Raw genomic sequence first — 18,782 nt, forward strand, 5'->3', positions numbered from 1 at the left:
GGAAAGTGCAAAATAGGATTTTAATTTCTTTCTCCTTAAGTTGTAACTCTTTTAAATTTACTCTAAACTAGGGGCACCTGGGTGGCTTGGTCAGTTGAGCATCCAACTTCTGCTCAGGCCATGATCTCAGGGTTTGTGAATTCGAGCCCTGCGTCGGGCTCTGTGCTGACAGCTCAGGGCCTGCAGCCTGCTTTGGATTCTGCGTTTCCCTCTCTCTCTGCTCTTGTCCCACTTGTGCCCTGTTTCTCTCTCAAAACATAAACATTAAAAAAAATTAATTAAAAAAATTTAATAATAAATTTACTCTACACCTTCCAGTAAGACATTTGCCTTTCTCTGTATTGACTGTGTTGGTTTTCAGACTGAAAGGAATAGTGTGGGAAGGAGGATGAGAACCTCACACGTGGATGACTGTTTCCTGGGAATTGGGAGAGATACCCTGCTCCATCAGAATCACTACAATTTGGAAATATTAGATTACTACCCCAAATCACAGAGTTGGTGAGTAAAGAACTGGGACCCAAGCCCTTCTAAGTCCACTTCATACTTAACCTATCCATGTTTTTCACTTCGACGTGTTTTTATGGCTGAATTGTGTCCTCTCAAAATTCAGATGTTGAAATTCTAACCCCCAGTACCTGAGAACGTAACTATGTGTGTAAATAGGTCCTTTAAAGAAGTAACTGAGGTAAAATAATGTCATATGGGGAGGCTTAATCCGATATGACCGGCGTCCTTATAAGAAGTAATTAGGGCACCGACACGCACAGGGGAAGGACCATGTAAAGACACTGGGAGAAAATGACCATCTTTAAGCCAAGAAAAGAGACCTCAGAAGAAACTAACTCTCCCGACACTTTGATCTTGGATTTCTAGTCTCCAGATCTGTGAGGAAAACATTTCTGTTCATTTACCTAGTTTGTGGTATTTTATTGTGCCAGCCCTAGGAGATGAATACACATTTTATTTGGGATTACCACTTTTCTGAGACAGAATGAAGAAAACAAAAATATTATGTTGGTAAATTATTTAAAGAATAATATTTACAAAGAAAATTAAATGAAAAAAATGAAACAAAAACACCAAAATTCAATGTTTGCAATATTCACCCTAAGGAGAATTTTTCTAGTTGATTTAGAAATGTGTGGAAATCAGCATTGTAAGGGAAATGCTGAACTGATCTTTGACTATGCCAACTAAAATTGATTTTTCTCCTTTTTCTGTTCTGATTAATTTATGTTCCCTCAGAAAGAAAGTGATTTAGCACAAAGATGCATTTTAAACACACAGCAACAGCATTATAAATCTTGATTTAAGCTGGCTCTATAGAATACTCAGCCAGCACTCCAAGTCCTACTTTTACTGAAGCAAGAGGTGTATCAATAGCAGGGTCACACAATAAAATGGGATCTCAGAATATGTGTCCAGTTTATTGGTTTTGTGGCTTTCACACAAACTTGGGGTGAAAATCAGTTTTTTAAACACTGTTATATTATCAAACACAAAAGGTTTTATTAAAATATGTTGCCGTGAAACACCTTTAGATGGACAGACAATGGGCTTTTATTCTAGAAATATAACCCAATCCACCATAATCCTGGTTTTAAAAATATGAGTGTTCCAAAAGGACTGATGCGTTAGGAAACAAGTAGAACATAACACTAAATTCGTGTTTACTTATGTGCAATCTGAGTCCAGAAAAAACACTGGACGAACACAGAAAACGAGCTAGCTGAAGTAAAATGAGTAGAAATACACAAACACAAGCACATACACATATCTCTAAACATCTACCAGCTAGCACCATTCACTGCGTGTTATAAACCACATCCATCCCCACTGGCATTAGAATGTTGTGGCCAATTCCAGATAACCCTCTTCTACCACTTCACAGTAACTCACAAGCCATACGCCTTCCAATGCCCCCTTAAGACAAGCATACTTTGGGTTTTTTTCAGGGTAAAGTGATGAACTTACTATAATATCTATGGATTCCTTAACCATTTAGTATATATAAAACTGTGCTGCCATTTTTCTTATGCTCCTTTTTATGTTTATATGTAACTGACAGTTTTTGAGTGTTATGCCCCTAGCCTCATTTTCCCCATAAGCTCTATAGTTTTTGTAGCATGATTTTGCATAGCGCAGTGAATTTTAAGAACATATATGTCATATTATAGCAGAAATAACCGGACCTTGAATAGACACTGATCCTGCTCTCTGTAAGTCTTTCTCCATTGTTTTGTGTGTTGGCTGGCCCAACCCTCTGGGAGTTTATTCTTTGTCCGTTATCCTCCTCAGCCAAATCTAAAGTAGATACTTGTGGTCTATGCCCTCCTTGAAGACCAACCAGGTTTATTAGCCTGTTTCCTGCCCAAGAGGATGATGTTGCATTGAAAAAAACCAAAAAAACAATCCAGTGTACCAGAGTAAGGGAATATGATAGTTTCAGCTATATTATAGATACACTCCTGAGGACAGGGAGGTATGTTCAATTAGAGAAAGGTGAGAAAAAGGTAGCAGGCAGACAGAAATATTAATTACTATAGTCACTAAAGCATGAGTGTGTGTCCGACCCAGCATCAGAGCCAACTCTCACTATTTTTTCCTGAAGCTCTTTAAATCCTTGTGACTCTCCTAGAATGTATAAGGATAAGCGATCTCATACATGTAGTGCCCATTCCCCTAACTTTATGCCATCTCATCTCAGCTGGTTCTGTGTTAGGCTTGCCTACTCATACAATTGGACTCTTCAAACTTTGTTAAAGAGGCCAATGGAATTCAAGAAACCCCCTTTTCTTCTAAACCATCCTGCTCCCGTAACTGGAGGTCAGGGTATTTTTCTTTACAAATTCCATCTTCAGTAACTTGACTTTATTTGCCTCTATACTTTCCTATTCTCATAATTTAATATCTCAGCTGATAATTATGTTTCTCTTATTTTTTTAAAACTTTTTTAATGTATATTCATTTTTTAGAGACAGAGAGGCAGAGCACAAGCAGGAGTGGGGCAGAGAGAGAGGGAGACACAGAATCTGAAGCAGGTTCCAGGCTCTGAGCTGGCAGCACACAGCCTGACTCAGGGCTTCAATTAGCAAACTGCGAGATCATGACCTGAGCCAAAGTCAGATGTTTAATCGACTGAGCCACCCAGGCGCCCCTATGTTTCTCTTATTAAACCACCAACACCTCAAACTGCAAATTTCTCATCAAGGGAAGATGTTATGTATTATAGAAAATGAGAATGCCACATTGCCTCATAGAACCTGCTTTAATAGAGGGAAGATCATGAAGTCCTACAACTGATGATCAGATGATCATCTCCATGGAGAGCTCCTCAGAGACCAGATAAGTAATGTCTTTGGGTCAGAGTATCATATTGGGAAGTTCTGACATGGCGAGGAAACTGACAGGTTCAGAGAAAATAAGTGACTTTCTTAAGATGACCTAAATAGTATGAAAGTCTTCAAATCTTGTTTGGGTGCTCTAATATATTGTAGCATGCTGTCTCATTGAATGGAACTTTAAACCTTGTTTCATATAGGAAGACTCAGAAGAAGCAACCTTACAGCTTTTGGATCCCTAAAAGAGCATCACGACATAGATGTTAGGCTTGAATTGTGTCTTACCAAAAAGATGTGTTGAGGGGCGACTGGATGACTCAGTTGGTTGAGCATCTGACTCTTGATTTTGGCTCAGGTCATGGTCTCATGGTTTGTGAATTCAAACCCTGCATTGGGCTCTGTACTGCCAGTACAGATTCTGTCTCTTAGGATTCTCTGTCTCCCCTCTTTCTCTGCCCCTTGCCCGTTTTTCTCTCTCTCTTTTTTTCTCTCTCTCTGTCTCAAAAATAAGTAAATAAACATAAAAAAAAGGTATGTTGCAGTCTTCACTCCAGACACTTATGAATATGACTTTTTTTGGAAATAGAGTCTTTGTAGATGCAATTAAGATGAAATCATTAAGGGGGGCCCTAATCTAATGTGACTGGTGTTTTTATTAAGAAGGTGTTTATACAGGGAAAAGACAGTCATGTGATAACGCAGGCAGTGATTGGAATGATGTATCTACACCAGAAGTTAGGAAAACACCATGAAGGATTCTCCCGTAGGTTTTAGAGACAGCATGAACCCGTCCACACCGTGATTTCAAACTTCTAGTTTCCAGAAATGTGAGACAATCAATTTCTGTTGCTTTAAGCCTCCCTTCCAAGCATCCCCATGGTACTTTGTTATGGCAGCCCTAGGAACCTAATACAACAGCCATTTTCATATTAAAGCGGGCATTGAAACCTGGCACAAGAGGGTTGTAGCAGACTTTGTTAGTTACCTAGCCACAGTCCATCTGGTTCCCATCACTTTTCTTCCTTGCTGAGAGAACACGAATCAGATCAGACACTGAATATCCGTTGTGTACCTGGCCACTCCCAGTGATTCCATTGCCTTTACAAGTAATTTTTTTTTTCTTGCCATGAGTGCATTTGCAGTACTATCCAATGACTTGTCTGCTGTTGCATTAATCTGCTGTGGGGCTTCTGGGAAGGTTTACTTTGTCTTAGTAAGCAACATAAAACAGATATTACTCTTCTTTGCCTTTGGACATTATATTTTTTTTTTTTTAATTTTTTTTTTTTCAACGTTTATTTATTTTTGGGACAGAGAGAGACAGAGCATGAACGGGGGAGGGGCAGAGAGAGAGGGAGACACAGAATCGGAAACAGGCTCCAGGCTCTGAGCCATCAGCCCAGAGCCTGACGCGGGGCTCGAACTCAAGGACCGCGAGATCGTGACCTGGCTGAAGTCGGACGCTTAACCGACTGCACCACCCAGGCGCCCCGCCTTTGGACATTATAATGTGACAACGATATCTAATATCTGTGCAGCTTCATCCAGTTTATACGGTTGTTCATGTTGTTCAGCTATGAAGGGAAAACCAAAAAGAATCACCGAGAGAATTCAACCTGGTTTCTGGACAGCCTTAACCACTGAATCCACCACACCTGTAACTGCCTTATTCTGGGCTTCCTGCTGTGCCACATAGTATCTCTGTTGTTTATTTTTTTATTTAAAAAACATTTTTTTAATGTTTATTTATTTTTGAGACAGAGAGACAGAGCATGAATGGGGGAGGATCAGAGAGAGAGGGAGACACAGAATCTGAAGTAGGCTCCACACACAGCTCGATGCAGGGCTCAAACTCACAGACCATCGGATCATGACCTGAGCCGAAGTCAGAAGCTCAACCGACTGAGCCACCCAGGTGCCCCAGTATCTCTGTTGTTTAGTTGGATCTTCTGTTACGTGTTCCTGAAAGCATGCTAGTAGATACATATGTAAAGGCAACAGAAAGTGCCAGATTTTCCGTGTTCTCATTCTACTGTTCACAGGCAGGCAGTGCCTAGGGGCCGTCTTTCACTGGTGCTCTACAATTCCAGAGAGTGGCTGTGTTTTCTGCTAGAGGATGCCAGTTGGCTTATAGAAATCAAAATTTCCCCATTTCAGATTATTTATTTTATGCAAAGTGTACTGGCAAGATTTTTATATTATTTGGTAGAAGGAGCAGCACAGGAAATAATATATTTGGCTTATAACAAATGAGAACATGAAAATACTTAAGGTTTTTCAACAGTTTCTATTCTAGAAACTCCCTTTGTAACCTATAATGGTTTCTGACAATCATTCTCTCTCTATTCTTCAAATCCTTTCCTGATTGCCCACATGATTCTAAACCTAAATACTATAAAAATATCAGTTTGGGGAAAGATCAAAACTTCATTTGACCCCACCATTCGATATATGATTCTCTCTGCAATATCATTACTGAAACCATTTGGCCTTTTTATTTCCCTACCAGTGACAGGAAACACTTCAATTTGGGGAAGCCTCCCTATCTTCAGAGAGTTTTGATATATAAAAAGTTCTCTTTTCAAAGTGAAAATACCTCTTCTTTGATATTTTCTAAGTGGTCTTAATTCTACCCACTGGCACCAGAGAAAAGTTTAATCCCTCTTGCATGTGATAGCCCTTATTGTTTGAAGACAGCCACCTAATGAGTCAGTATCTTATCCCCATTGGACCAATTCTTATCTACAGATAAAAACAAGTCTCCATTCTTCCAATTGCTTTATGTAAAACCTGAAAACTACTAAGACAACAGGTGTTAATGGAACTGCCCTGAGCTAATCATAAATATAGTATATGGTCATATTATTCATAGAATACAGGACCCAGTTAAAAATTTTCCATTTATTACATTTCTCTGAACTCAAACCAGTTTAAAGTAAATTACATTACAAAGAATGACCACCACCACACACACACACACACAGACACACACACTTCACTACTATCCTTCCAATGCAGTTGATTAGGGCCATCCTTTTCTTTAGTCATTATAATTTTATTAATGCATTGTAATGTTCATTGGAGCTCTTTTTTTTTTTTTAATTTTTTTTTTTTCAACGTTTATTTATTTTTGGGACAGAGAGAGACAGAGCATGAACGGGGGAGGGGCAGAGAGAGAGGGAGACATAGAATCGGAAACAGGCTCCAGGCTCTGAGCCATCAGCCCAGAGCCCGACGCGGGGCTCGAACTCACTGACCGCGAGATCGTGACCTGGCTGAAGTCGGACGCTTAACCGACTGCGCCACCCAGGCGCCCCTGGAGCTCTTAACTATACTCTCTGCAGCTAAGCTCTCAGGCTCTACACGAATATTTCTATTATGCTCACATTATCTCCATAACATATCATCTTGATGGCTTTGACCCATAGTTCCAACTATTTATTACTTTTTGGATCGTGTGCCAAACACCCACACATTTACAATCTCACATGGTTTTGTTATTTTCCTAACTTTCATATACATCATATACCTAACTTTCATATACATACACTGTATACATATACAGTGGAGCCAATGTGAGCCTCTTTATTGGTTTTATCACCCAACTTAAGTTGACCCTCTCCTCCAAATGGAAAAATCGCATCTTTGTAATTGACATTGACATTATCTAGTTGACATTACCCAGCTGACATTATCTAGAATTGCCTTTAAATTCCAGGAAGGTTTGAATGACGCCAGTGAGATATGAGGCAGATGGTGGGGGATTGGCAGGAAAGAATGTATCTCAGGTTGTCATCTGACCATGTTGGAATCTGTTGAGCCCTTCTCATGCTCATGACAACTTAGGTCTTGTAACATGCAGGTCCTGCCATATTATACTTTGTTCCCTTCTAAAAGTTCCCTTCAGATCCACTTCTTTTTCTGTGACACACTGGACCCTGCACACAGTTCAAACTGTGACTCTGTTGCAAATACGGAGCTCGTGGAGTCTGGGGTAAGATTCCATGGAATTTCTATCTGTCTAGACACAAGAGGCAGTTATAGCTACTCTATTGATATCCACTGTATCCAGGAGATGGCACACAGTTCCCCACTGCCATATCTCCCTCCACTCATCCTGGTGGGGCATGAAGTCAGGGCCCAGGCACCATTTATGAGGAAGCTACCATCATCAAAACTCACATCGCTATTTCTCACCCAATTCTCCTTCTCCAACCAGAACCTTTATCTTAGATGCCAGAATCCATGTTTTCTGTGTACTTAAACAAATGCATTATCTTGTTAGAATACTGTAAGACCTAAACTTTAAACTCAGGAGCCAATAAAGAATACTTTTTCCCTGCTCTACATTCCTTCCCTATAGCAACGAATACAGGATTACTCACTCAGCTGACTGGGTAGGAGAAAAACTAGAGGTATCAGATGAAAATACTCAGGCTAATATTTCCAAATATTATAGTAATGCCTATCATTTATGACTAATAAATAATGCTACAGAGAACAGAATTGAGAATAGAGATCTCTGGTGTATAACCGGAAACCATCCTTGAAGTCAAAACGATTCCTGAATTTTTACCTATATAAACATTTTTGATATTCAAGAAGTTATTTTTCAAAGATAAAATCTCTCTCTTTGTATATTTGATCAAATAGCTCTAATTCTACCCATGGAGGGGAGCCTGGGTGGCTCGGTTAAGTATCGGACTTCTGCTCAGGTCATGATCTCACAGCTTGTGGGTGAGCCCCATGTCAGGCTCTGTGCTGACCGCTCAGCCTGGAGCCTGCTTTGGATTCTGTGTCTCCCTCTCTCTCTGACCCTCCCCTGCTCATTTTCTGTCTCTGTCTCTCAAAAATAAACAAACATTAAAAAAATTTTAATTCTACCCAGGGAGCTACCAAAATATATTCTTTCATGTAATAGCTTTTATTATGTGTACATCATTTTGCCCTAATATAAGTTCACCAACTTTTAATACTCCTCTTATATTTTCTATGATCTCCAATAATAATAATATAAAGTATTCATAGTAATTTTAAATATTTAAATTTATAATTTACAAAAAATATTTCCATAATGATATATGTTCCACTAATTTCTCCTTCTGTATTCCTCAGCTGGAAGGCAGTCTTAGTTTGGAGCATCTAGATGCTCTTGGATAGCCTCTTCCCCAACCCTTGGCTGAACTTAGTTCTTAACCAAGGTTATACTTTATAAACGTCTAACCCTCAGGGCACCTACATCAGAATAATCTAGACTGATCAGTAAAAATGTAGATTTCTGGGTACCATCTGAAACCTAGTGAATCAGTATATGGAACGGGCAATGGATTCCGGATATTTGCATTTGTAGGCTGCGTCTTAAGTGATTCTCATATGTACTGTATTTCCATGGAAATGTTCATTCTATCTTTTTTTTCTATTGAAAGTAATTCCCTTCTGCAGAAAAGGCAAAAGTAATATTCTATTTAAGAAATATTTCAATGTGAAAAGCAGAGGAAACCATAAACATGGTTGTTCAGTCTCTACATTTCAACAATTAGGTTGATTTGTCCAAGTGAAAAGAAAGGAAAAGAAAAAAGAAAAAAACAAGGATTAGAACACGTGTGTTAACTATAATTCTAGTATTCTGTTTAATCTTTGTTGTCGATACCTACTGGTCCCAAATAGTGTGATTTTTCTTTCCTTTCACTGGAGATCAGAAATCTTTGTGTAGCTTTCCAACTTTTTATAAGAATCACCTTACTAGTGTTTGAGCATCCCTCTAACAATTCACTAATGTTTATTCTTGGTTATATTCCTATAGTTTCTTCTTATAAAATGTTTCTTTGGGGGCAGCCTTCATTCATCCAAAACACATATATTGAGAATCTTTCCCGGACCACAGTTCTGGGTGAAGGGGATATAGCTGTAAATAAAACATACAAAAATTCCTACATTATGAAGAATATAATGGCTTTACAGGTCTGGTCTCCTTTAATTAGTCATGCAAACTACTACTATTTAACTACATTTATACTAAGTATTTTAGCATTTTTTACTTTTGATATACTTAGTTTTCTCCAAGCTTTATGAAATTTGCCTGCCCAAAATTTGGGGAGCTTATTTATGTTTTCTACCTAGTGTCCTTCTATCCCTTTCAGTAGTTCCATATCTAAAAAATTCCAAAGAAATGGCCATTTATTTGTTGAAATCTCAAGAGTGAAGAATAACCATAAATGGATATTATTCCATTTTCTGAGAACAGAATGCTAAGAATTTAGTCATCATTCTAAGAATTTAGAATCAAAGACTAATAAGTTGAAAAGAAAAGATGGAAAAATATTTACCATGGAAACATTAGCCATAAGAGAAATGGAGTGACTACATTATTATAAAGCAAGACTTTAAAACAAGAACTATGACAAGATGAAAGAGAACTATTTCATAATAATAAAAATGGCAATAGGGCAGTATGTCAGGAAGGTATAGCCATTATAAATACATATACATACATATGTATGTATATATATATATATATATATATATATATATATATGAAAACAGAGTCCTAAAATGCATGAAGCAAAAAAATGACAAATTAAAAAGAGGAATATATAATTCAAGTTTACACCTGGAAATTTAATACTCTCTTTTCAGGAAATGGCATAACAACTAGACAGAAAATCAGTAAGGATACACAATCCTTGAACAGCATTATCAACCAGCTTGATCAAACTGACATATATGGAACATATATGGAACATTCTACCCCACAGAAAACAGAATACATTTGTTTTGTGCACATAGAACATTCTCCATTATAGACAATATGTGAGGGCATAAAACAAGCTTAAATACATTTGAAAAGACTGAAATCATGCAATGTAAGTTCTCTGACTACAACTGAATCAAGTTAGAAATTGGCAACAGAAAGAAATGGAAATACATCAAGTATTAGTAATTAAATAGTACTCTTCTAAATACTTTATAGGCTAAATAAGAAGTCAAAAAGAAAGGGAAAACATAATCAACTGACTGAAAATAAAATATGACATAAAAATTTATTGGATGGAACTAGAGCAGTGATTAGAAAGAAAATTATGGCTTTGAATGTTTATATAGGAAGGGAAGAAAGATCTAAAACCCATAATCCTGATTCATTCTAAGAACCCAGGAAAAAAAGAGTAAATCTAACCCAAAGTGGCAGAAAGGAAATAAATATCAGACCAGAAATCAATGAAACAGAAAATTTAAAAACTAGGAAAAAAATAAAAACAAAGCTAGGTTTTAAAAATCTAGGGCATATGGTTGGCTCAGTAGGTTAAGTGTCTGACTCTTGATTTCGGCTCAGGTCATGATCTCATGGTTGTGAGATTGAGCCCTGCATTGGGCTCTGTGCTGAGCATGGAACACCTCAAGATTCTCTCTCTCCCTCTTTCTTTGCCCCTCCCCCACTCCCATGTGCACACACCCTCTCTTTCTCAAAATAAATAAACATCAAAAAATTTACATCTAAAAAATTGATAAACTTTTACGTAAATTGACCAAAAGAGAAATAAAAGGAGCTACAAATTACCAAAAGCAGAAATGAAATAGGAAGCCCCACTACAGATTCTAAAGCAACTAAAGGATTATAATAGAGTATTACAAACAAATTTATGACAACATATTAGACCATTTAGGTAAAATGGATAAATAACTACAATACAAAGACACAAAATAGATCTTTCAAGTAGAAATAGAAATTTTGAATAAACATATATGAAATAAGCAAACTGAATTAAGTAATTTAAAATATTTTCACAAAGAAAAACCCAGGCCCAGACAGATTCACTGGTGAATTTTACCAAACATTTAAGGAAAAAAAATGTTAACCATACACATTTTTTTTCAGAATATAAAAAAAGAACTATTTTTTAAGTAATATTATTAGGCCATCCACCCTGACACCAAATCCAAAGAAAGATATCACAAGTAAAAAAAATTACCAATGTGCATCATTAATTTAATGCAAAACACCTTAACAAAATATTAGCAAAGAGTGTTTGCTGCAACATATATAAAGAAGTCCAAGAGGGATTTATTCCAGAAAAGCAAAATTAGCTTAAAATCCAAAATCAGTTAATATACCATATTATAGAATGAAAAATAAAACAAAACTATTGTTTTTATATATAAATCCAAAAAAAGTATTTGAAAATATCCAACATAATTTCAAGATAAAAATTCTGAGCAAACTATAAATAGAAAAAAATTTCCACAACTTGATAAGGGATCTATGAAAAATTTGCACCTAAGATCATACATAATAGTGAAAGAATTAATGCTTTTCCCCTAAAGTAAGAAATAAATCAATATGTCCAGTTTCACCACTTATAGTTCACTGGGTATTTTACATGGTATAACAGGCCAATAAAATGAAATGAAAAATCATTAGAACTTAAAAAAGAAAAGTAAAATTGTCTTCATTCACTGACAATGCGATCTTATATGTAAACACAGAAATAATAATAGAATTAATAAGCAAGATTAGCAAGGTCACAGAATATAAAACCAATGCACAAAAATCCCTTGTATTTCTTTATTTAAGCAATTAATAGTATGAAAACAATATTAAGAAAATGATGACTTTTGCAATAGCATCAAAAAGAATAATATAGGAGTACATTTAATAAAATAAATTCAGGGCCTGTACTCTGAAAATTACAAAAAAAATGTGGAGAAAATTAAAGAAGATATAAATATAAGAGAGACACCCATGTTCATGGATTAGAAAATTCAAAATATTAATATAGCAATTCGCCCTAAATTTCATCTGTATTTCAATACAATCCCTGTTGAAATCCCAGAATAATATTTTTTTGGAAAAATTTACAATCTGTCCTAACACATACATGGTAATGAAAATAACTCAGAATAACTCAAACAATCTTGAAAAAGAAAAACAAAATTGGAGGGCTAAAACTTTGGTACTGGAATAAACATAGACATATAGCTCAAAGGAACAGTATTGAGAGTCCAAGAATTAACCCTTATAATATTTATGATCCACTGATTTTCAACAATTTGCCGCTATAAACCAATAAGGAAAGGATAGTCTTTGCAACAAAGGGTGCAATCAAGAAACAAATATCAACTTAGATTCTGTGTTGGATAAACCTTAGGATGACCCCCAATATTTTCACTGTATTGTGTCCATGCTTTTGTGTAATCTTCTCCCCTCGAGTGCTGCTGGAACCTATGATTTGTGACTAATAAGAAGTGTCAAAAGTGATGGGATGTCACTCCTTAATTAGGTAATGTTATATGTAGCAGAAGTTATGGGGAATGATGCCCGTAATTACATTGTATTGTGTAAGACTCTCCTAGCAGGCTTGAGTGAGAATCTCCTTGCTAACTTGATGAAGTATTCAGCCATAATGAGGAGGCTTACATGGCAAGGAACTGTGAGTGGTCTCTAGGACCTGGGGTCAGCTTCCAGCAGACATCCAGAAGAAAGCCAGTGCCTTTGGTCACATAGCCATAGGAAATGAATTCTGCCAACAACTTGAATGAGGTTGGAAATGGATCTTTCCCTAATTAAGCCTCCAGATAAGAATGTGGCCCAGTTGGCATCTTGATTGTGGCCTTGTGAGATTCTGGGCAGAGAATGCAGCTACCCTGTGCCCAAACTGGCCCCAACGAAACTATGAGACAGTAAGCGTGTGCTGTTTTAAGCTCCTAGATTTGTGTTAATCTGTTAGGCAGCAATAGAAAATTAGTAGAGACCCATACTTCATATAATATACAAAAACTAATTCAAAATGGATCAAAGTCCTAAATGCAGGTTTTAAAAGTATAAAACTAGAACATCTTTGTGTCCTTTGGTTAGGCAAAGGTTACTTACATTTGATATCAAAAGCGTGATCCATAAAAGAAAAAGACATAAATTGGGTTCTATCAAAATTTAAACATTTTCTTCCTTAAAATAATTATCAAGAAAGTGAAAATATAAGCTAGAATCATAGGATATATTTACGTAATTTTTCTGATGATGACATATTCAGAAATATAAAGTACTCTTATGACTAAGAAGAAAAATAACCATTTTTAAATGGGCAAAATATTTAAATAGGCATTTTACCAAAAAATATGAAGCATATGAAAAGAAGTTCGGCATCATTATCCATAGTAAAAGTCAAGATACAATGATACACCACATTATACATTCATATATACATAACATAATGGGCATAAAAATGACAAGATGAAATTGTCATAAGGATATGGAAAATCTGGAATCCTTATAAATTAGTGGTATGACTGCTGTAAAATACTACAGCTACTTTAGAAAACAGTATGGCACTTGTTAGTGTTGTTGTTGTTGTTTTTTTAACATTTGTTTATTTTTGAGAGAGAGAGACACACACAGAGCATGGGGCAGAAAGAGAGGCTCCAGGCTCTGAGCTGTCAGCACAGAGCCCAACACGGGGCTCAAACCCATGAACCATGAGATCATGACCTGAGCTGAAGTCTGACGCTTAAGCAACTGAGCCACCCAGGTGCTCCATTGTTTTTTTAATGTAAACATGCATGGCCATATGAGGTATGCAGATTTCAAAATGAGTCCCCCAAGATTTTCTTCCCCAAACCCCCAGGACCGTGAATATAAGGAAATATCAAACTTGTTTATGTTAGGTTATGTCTTAGTCAGTTTGGGCTGCTATAAGAAAGAAATACCATAGATCGAAATATCTTGAATAACAGAAATTTATTTGTATTGGTTCTAGAGGCTGGAGAATCCAAATTCAAGCAAGGTATCAGCAGAGTCAGTGCCTGCTGAGATCATTCTTCCTGGTTTGCAGATGAACATTATATCCTCACACGGCAGAGAGAGCACAGAAAGTAAGCTCTCTTGTGTCTCTCATAAGAGCACTAATCCCATCCAGTGGTTCTACCCTTCTGAACTAATTAACTCTTAAAGAATTAACTCTCAACCTCACTTTGGGCTTTAGGGTTTCAACAAATGAATTTTGGGAGTACCCACTAAGTCTACAGCAGGCTATACGTCAAAAGAGATTTTGCAGATATAGTTAAGGTTACTAACCAGTTGACTTTGAAGTTTAAAGGGAGGTTGTACAGGTCCACTCAAGCTAATCACATTAGCACTTTAAAAACAGCATTTTTTCCAACTGACGGAATAAGGGAATTTCACAGAGATCTGAAACAAAAGAAGAGTGATATGCCATTTCTGGGTGGAAGATGGAAGGAGCCACCTGATAAAGAATGTTGATTATCTCTAGAACTTGACAGCAGTTTCTGGCTCACAGCCAACAAGGAACAGAGACCTAGGTGCTACAACAGAAAGGAACCTAATTTTGCCAACAATCTGAATGAGTTTGGATGGAATTCTCCAATCTTCAAGTAGGAGCCCAGCCGACCTTCAGCTTGACTCTAATCTTACGGGACCCTAAGCAGAGAACCCAAGTAAGCCAGTCTAGACTTTTGACCTACCGAACTGTGAGGAAATAAATGACTGCTGTTTCTGGTGATTTTTTATGCAGCAATATAAAAAAAAAAGTATGCCCCACAACCGGGTAATTCTACTCCTAGTGATCTAGGAGTAGATAAAAACCTATTTCTACACAGACTTGTACGTGAATGTTCATGGCAGCATTATTTTTAATTGCCAAAATTTGGAAATAATCCAAATGCCCATCAACTGGTGAATAGATAAAATGTGGTGTATACACACAAAAGAATACTACTCAGCAATAAAAAGAAACAACTACTGATACACAAAATAATATAGATGAACCTCCATATTATGGTACAAAGCTTCCAAGCATTATGCTAAGTGAAAGAAGACAGACACAAAATACTAAAAATTGCATGAATCCATTTACATGCAGTTTTGAGAAAGACCAAATTATAAAGATGGGAAGCTGATCAGTGGTTTTCTGAATTTGAGGAAAGAGAAAGGATCGATCGCATACAGGTAGGAAGGAAATTTGGGGGATTATAGAAGAGTTCTAAAATTGAGTTATTGAGATTGTTGCAACACAATTTACTGAAAATCATTGAACTATGCACTTACAAATGGGTTGTTGTATACTATATAAATATAACTTGAATAAAGTTGTAAAACAATGCAAAATAATGTAAAGCTACATAAGAAAAAGAGATGTTCCCACACATTCTCCAGAATAATACTGCTGAATACTGCTCAGAATATGGAACAAATGGAACTTGTATACATAGCTGGTGGGGATATAAATTAGTATATTCACCCACCATTCATGACTCACAGCCCATCTAATCCTGATGACTTCCCAAAGGCCCCACCTCCCGATACCATCACGTTGAGGGGTAGGGTTTCAACATACTAATTTGGTGGGGACACAAACATTCAGTCTATGGTGTGTACCAAAGCTGACTACAAATATACACTATGACTCAGTAATAATATTCCTACATATACACCCAACAGTAATAAGTATTTGCATCAAAAATATAGAAAAATATTCATAACAGTTCTGTTTATAACTAAAAACTGGAAAAACCCATCTATAGTAAATTGGAGAAATATAAATAAATATTCTGAAGAATATTATATATCTATATACTCGTATATACACATATACACACGTATATATATGTATATACACATATATATACATATATATACGTATATACACATATATATACACATATATACGTGTATATACGTACATATACATATGTGTGTGTGTGTGTGTGTGTATATATATATATATATATATATATATATATATGGAATACTACCCAGCAATGAAAAAAAATAGGTATCATTCAACAACTTAAATGAATCTAACAGACGTAATGTTGAACAAAAGAAACTATGTACAAGATAGTATATACTGCGTGATTCACTTAACATGAAGTTTTCAAACAGACAAATCTAATCTGTGGGTATAGTAGTCAGAATAATGTGTACCTTTCCAAGAGGAGATAGTCTGAGAAGAGGCAGGAGGGAGGCTTCTGCCTTCAGCAATGCTTGATGTTTTCTGTATTTTACCTGGGAGATGATTACACAGGTGTATACATTTCATACACCAGTGTAATCATTGATTGAAAGTTCATTCACCATCATATTAAAAATTTGGCACTTTATTGTATGCAAGTTGTATGTCAATAATTGACAAAAATTGTATCTCTTTTAGATCCTAGTAAAGAACAGGTCAAAATACATTTTTTCCGGGGTGAATAAATGAAATGAGTTATAAGGCTGAACTCCAGTGTGATAGAATGAAGTAAGCATGGGCCTTGGAATGACACAGGTTAAGTCTACACTTTTGCTCTAATACATATGGTGTGACCTTGTATAAATCACCTTTCTGGGCCCAAGTTCCTCATCTCCAATTTATATCTGCCCAATAGGGCTGATAGGACTGTGAAATGAGACAGCAATCATAAGGCTTAGCAAAGAGCCTGACATAGCAGATTTCTCAATCAGTGATCTCTAGTAGTATTATTAATCCTGTTGCTTCCAAAGAACAGATTGTGCTCAAATAAATTAGAATGCATTTAAGTTTTTATATTTTAAGGTGGCTTTTCTGAAAAAGTTACATACACACACAGTTTTAGAATGACAAAAAGATTATAGGGTATAGTAAAAAATAAGCCATTCTCTTTTCCTTTGCCTTTGCCTGAAAATTCTCCTTAGGAGCACCCACAGTATAAACTTTCAGAAATATTAAATGAATATAACAATATATGTAAATCCTTCTATTCAGCACAAATTATACCCACTGCTCTACACCTTTTTTTTTTTTTTTTCACTTAATTTTATATCTCGAGGATCACTGCATATCAATGCTTTGGGGTTTTGACAGGATCTAATAAAGAGCATGACTCTTCCTCACCAGACTTCTGAACCAATTGAGATGTGACAAGAGTCACCAGATGGAGAACACAAGAACCAGGTTTAACGCTGATGAAAAACACAAGGACTTAGCTTAATGTGAGACCCAAAAGGGCTTTCTAATAACTTCTTCCCCAATAGAGACCTTGGAACAGCTGACCAGAGAGAATGTTGCCTTAGAAGAGCAGACACAGCCCACAAAGTGCCCTCCCTCTGAGTGGAGATAAAAGGACTAAACCAGTTGCTTTTAGGGGGTTTGGGTGAGTCCATTTTATTTCCTTCTGCTGACAACGCTATCTTAGATACGGAAACAAAGAGTATTTGCTTGTTAAATTTTGGTAGGTATTACCAAATTACTCAGTTTGAGCAAAGCATTAAAATGTCATGTAATGTGATTTCGTCTTCATTAAGTCACCAAAATGTGGTGCTAGTGTCCTGCGGGTCACAAGGCGGGATTGGAAACTATGCGTCTCTACTCTCAATTCAGTACTTCATATCCCTAATGGAAACATGCTTCCAGAACAGGAAAGTGGCAGTACTCCTTGGCACTCCCAGCCAGAAGGACATCATAAGGCTTCTGAGACATCACTTCCCAGACCTATCGACTTTCAGGCACCTCATCTACCCAGCACCCAACAATCTTTTGCATAAAAGCAGCATTTTGCTTATAGACCCAAACAGCAGGATTCTAAATCTGGCAAATGTAACAAAAAGGGGAATGAAGGTCCTAAGAACAGCAGTGGCTCACGAGTAAAAACACACTATTTATTCCTCTGCAGCAACAATTGTAGAAATTCTGTTTTGTGAAAGTTTGCTGAGTCTTTGGTTTCTTTTCAAGATACAACACATTTTTTAAATAAAAATTTGAAAAGAAAACTGTTGCAAACGTGTGAGGCATGAGGCAAGCTAGATTTGACTTTGGAAATAATGGTTCTCATAACATTGCAACAAAGGTGGTATTTGGGGATAAGATAAATATGGAAAATATGGTAGATTATTTTGTATAAATGATATGCACTGTAAAGTTCATACCTTTCTAGGACTAGCCTATTTATTGAAAAATTAATTATGAGACATAATAATCAATCATTCTAACTTTTCTTTAATACTAGAAATGCTATGCACAAGTGAGCTAGAAACAAAACAGTAATTGGAAAGCAGAGGCAGTCATAATATGAAAAAAATGAGTTTAATGTTTAAGCGGGACTTCAATAAGAAAAAGGTTCATTCTGGAATTGCCACTTACACTGGGGTAATCTGGAATTAAAGTTGGTCTAATTGATTCCTAGGGTTAGGCAACCCTACAACACTCTATTATTCCTGCATTTCATTTTCCACTAAGTAGATCTAGCCAGATAATCTTCCATTGCTATTTATTTATTTGCTTATATATTTATACGCTCACGAAATATATATTGCTTCGGCTCCAACTAAGTACAGGGAGGGTACTAAGTTCTAGGGATGAAATGGGAAGCTTGAATAGGCATAGCCCTTTGCATTACGGGACTTACCATCTATTAGAACAGAGACATGTTTTAAAAGTCACAGAGGGGCGCCTGGGTGGCGCAGTCGGTTAA

At 36.5% G+C, this 18,782-nt stretch overlaps 1 protein-coding gene across 4 annotated transcripts in view; it reads left to right on the plus strand.

Annotated features, from left to right (window-relative positions):
* The window catches only part of LOC147581690 (uncharacterized), an 80,799-nt gene that overhangs the window by 35,303 nt on the left and 26,714 nt on the right, over positions 1-18,782 (plus strand). Inside the window, exons 4-5 of one of the 4 annotated variants that reach the window (XM_086704029.1) lie at positions 14,093-14,207; positions 14,606-15,879. The exons of 1 other annotated variant lie outside the window; for it this stretch is intronic. The gene's annotated coding sequence lies outside the window, so the exon portion shown is untranslated. Of the gene's footprint in view, positions 1-361; positions 766-14,092; positions 15,880-18,782 lie in introns of those variants that run through there. 2 more of the 4 variants (XM_086704026.1, XM_086704027.1) reach the window with 2 other exon arrangements.

The sequence above is a fragment of the Puma concolor genome, chromosome B1 (assembly GCF_028749965.1).
Source record: "Puma concolor isolate L17-30 chromosome B1, mPumCon1.1.hap2, whole genome shotgun sequence".
Lineage (NCBI taxonomy): Eukaryota > Metazoa > Chordata > Mammalia > Carnivora > Felidae > Puma > Puma concolor.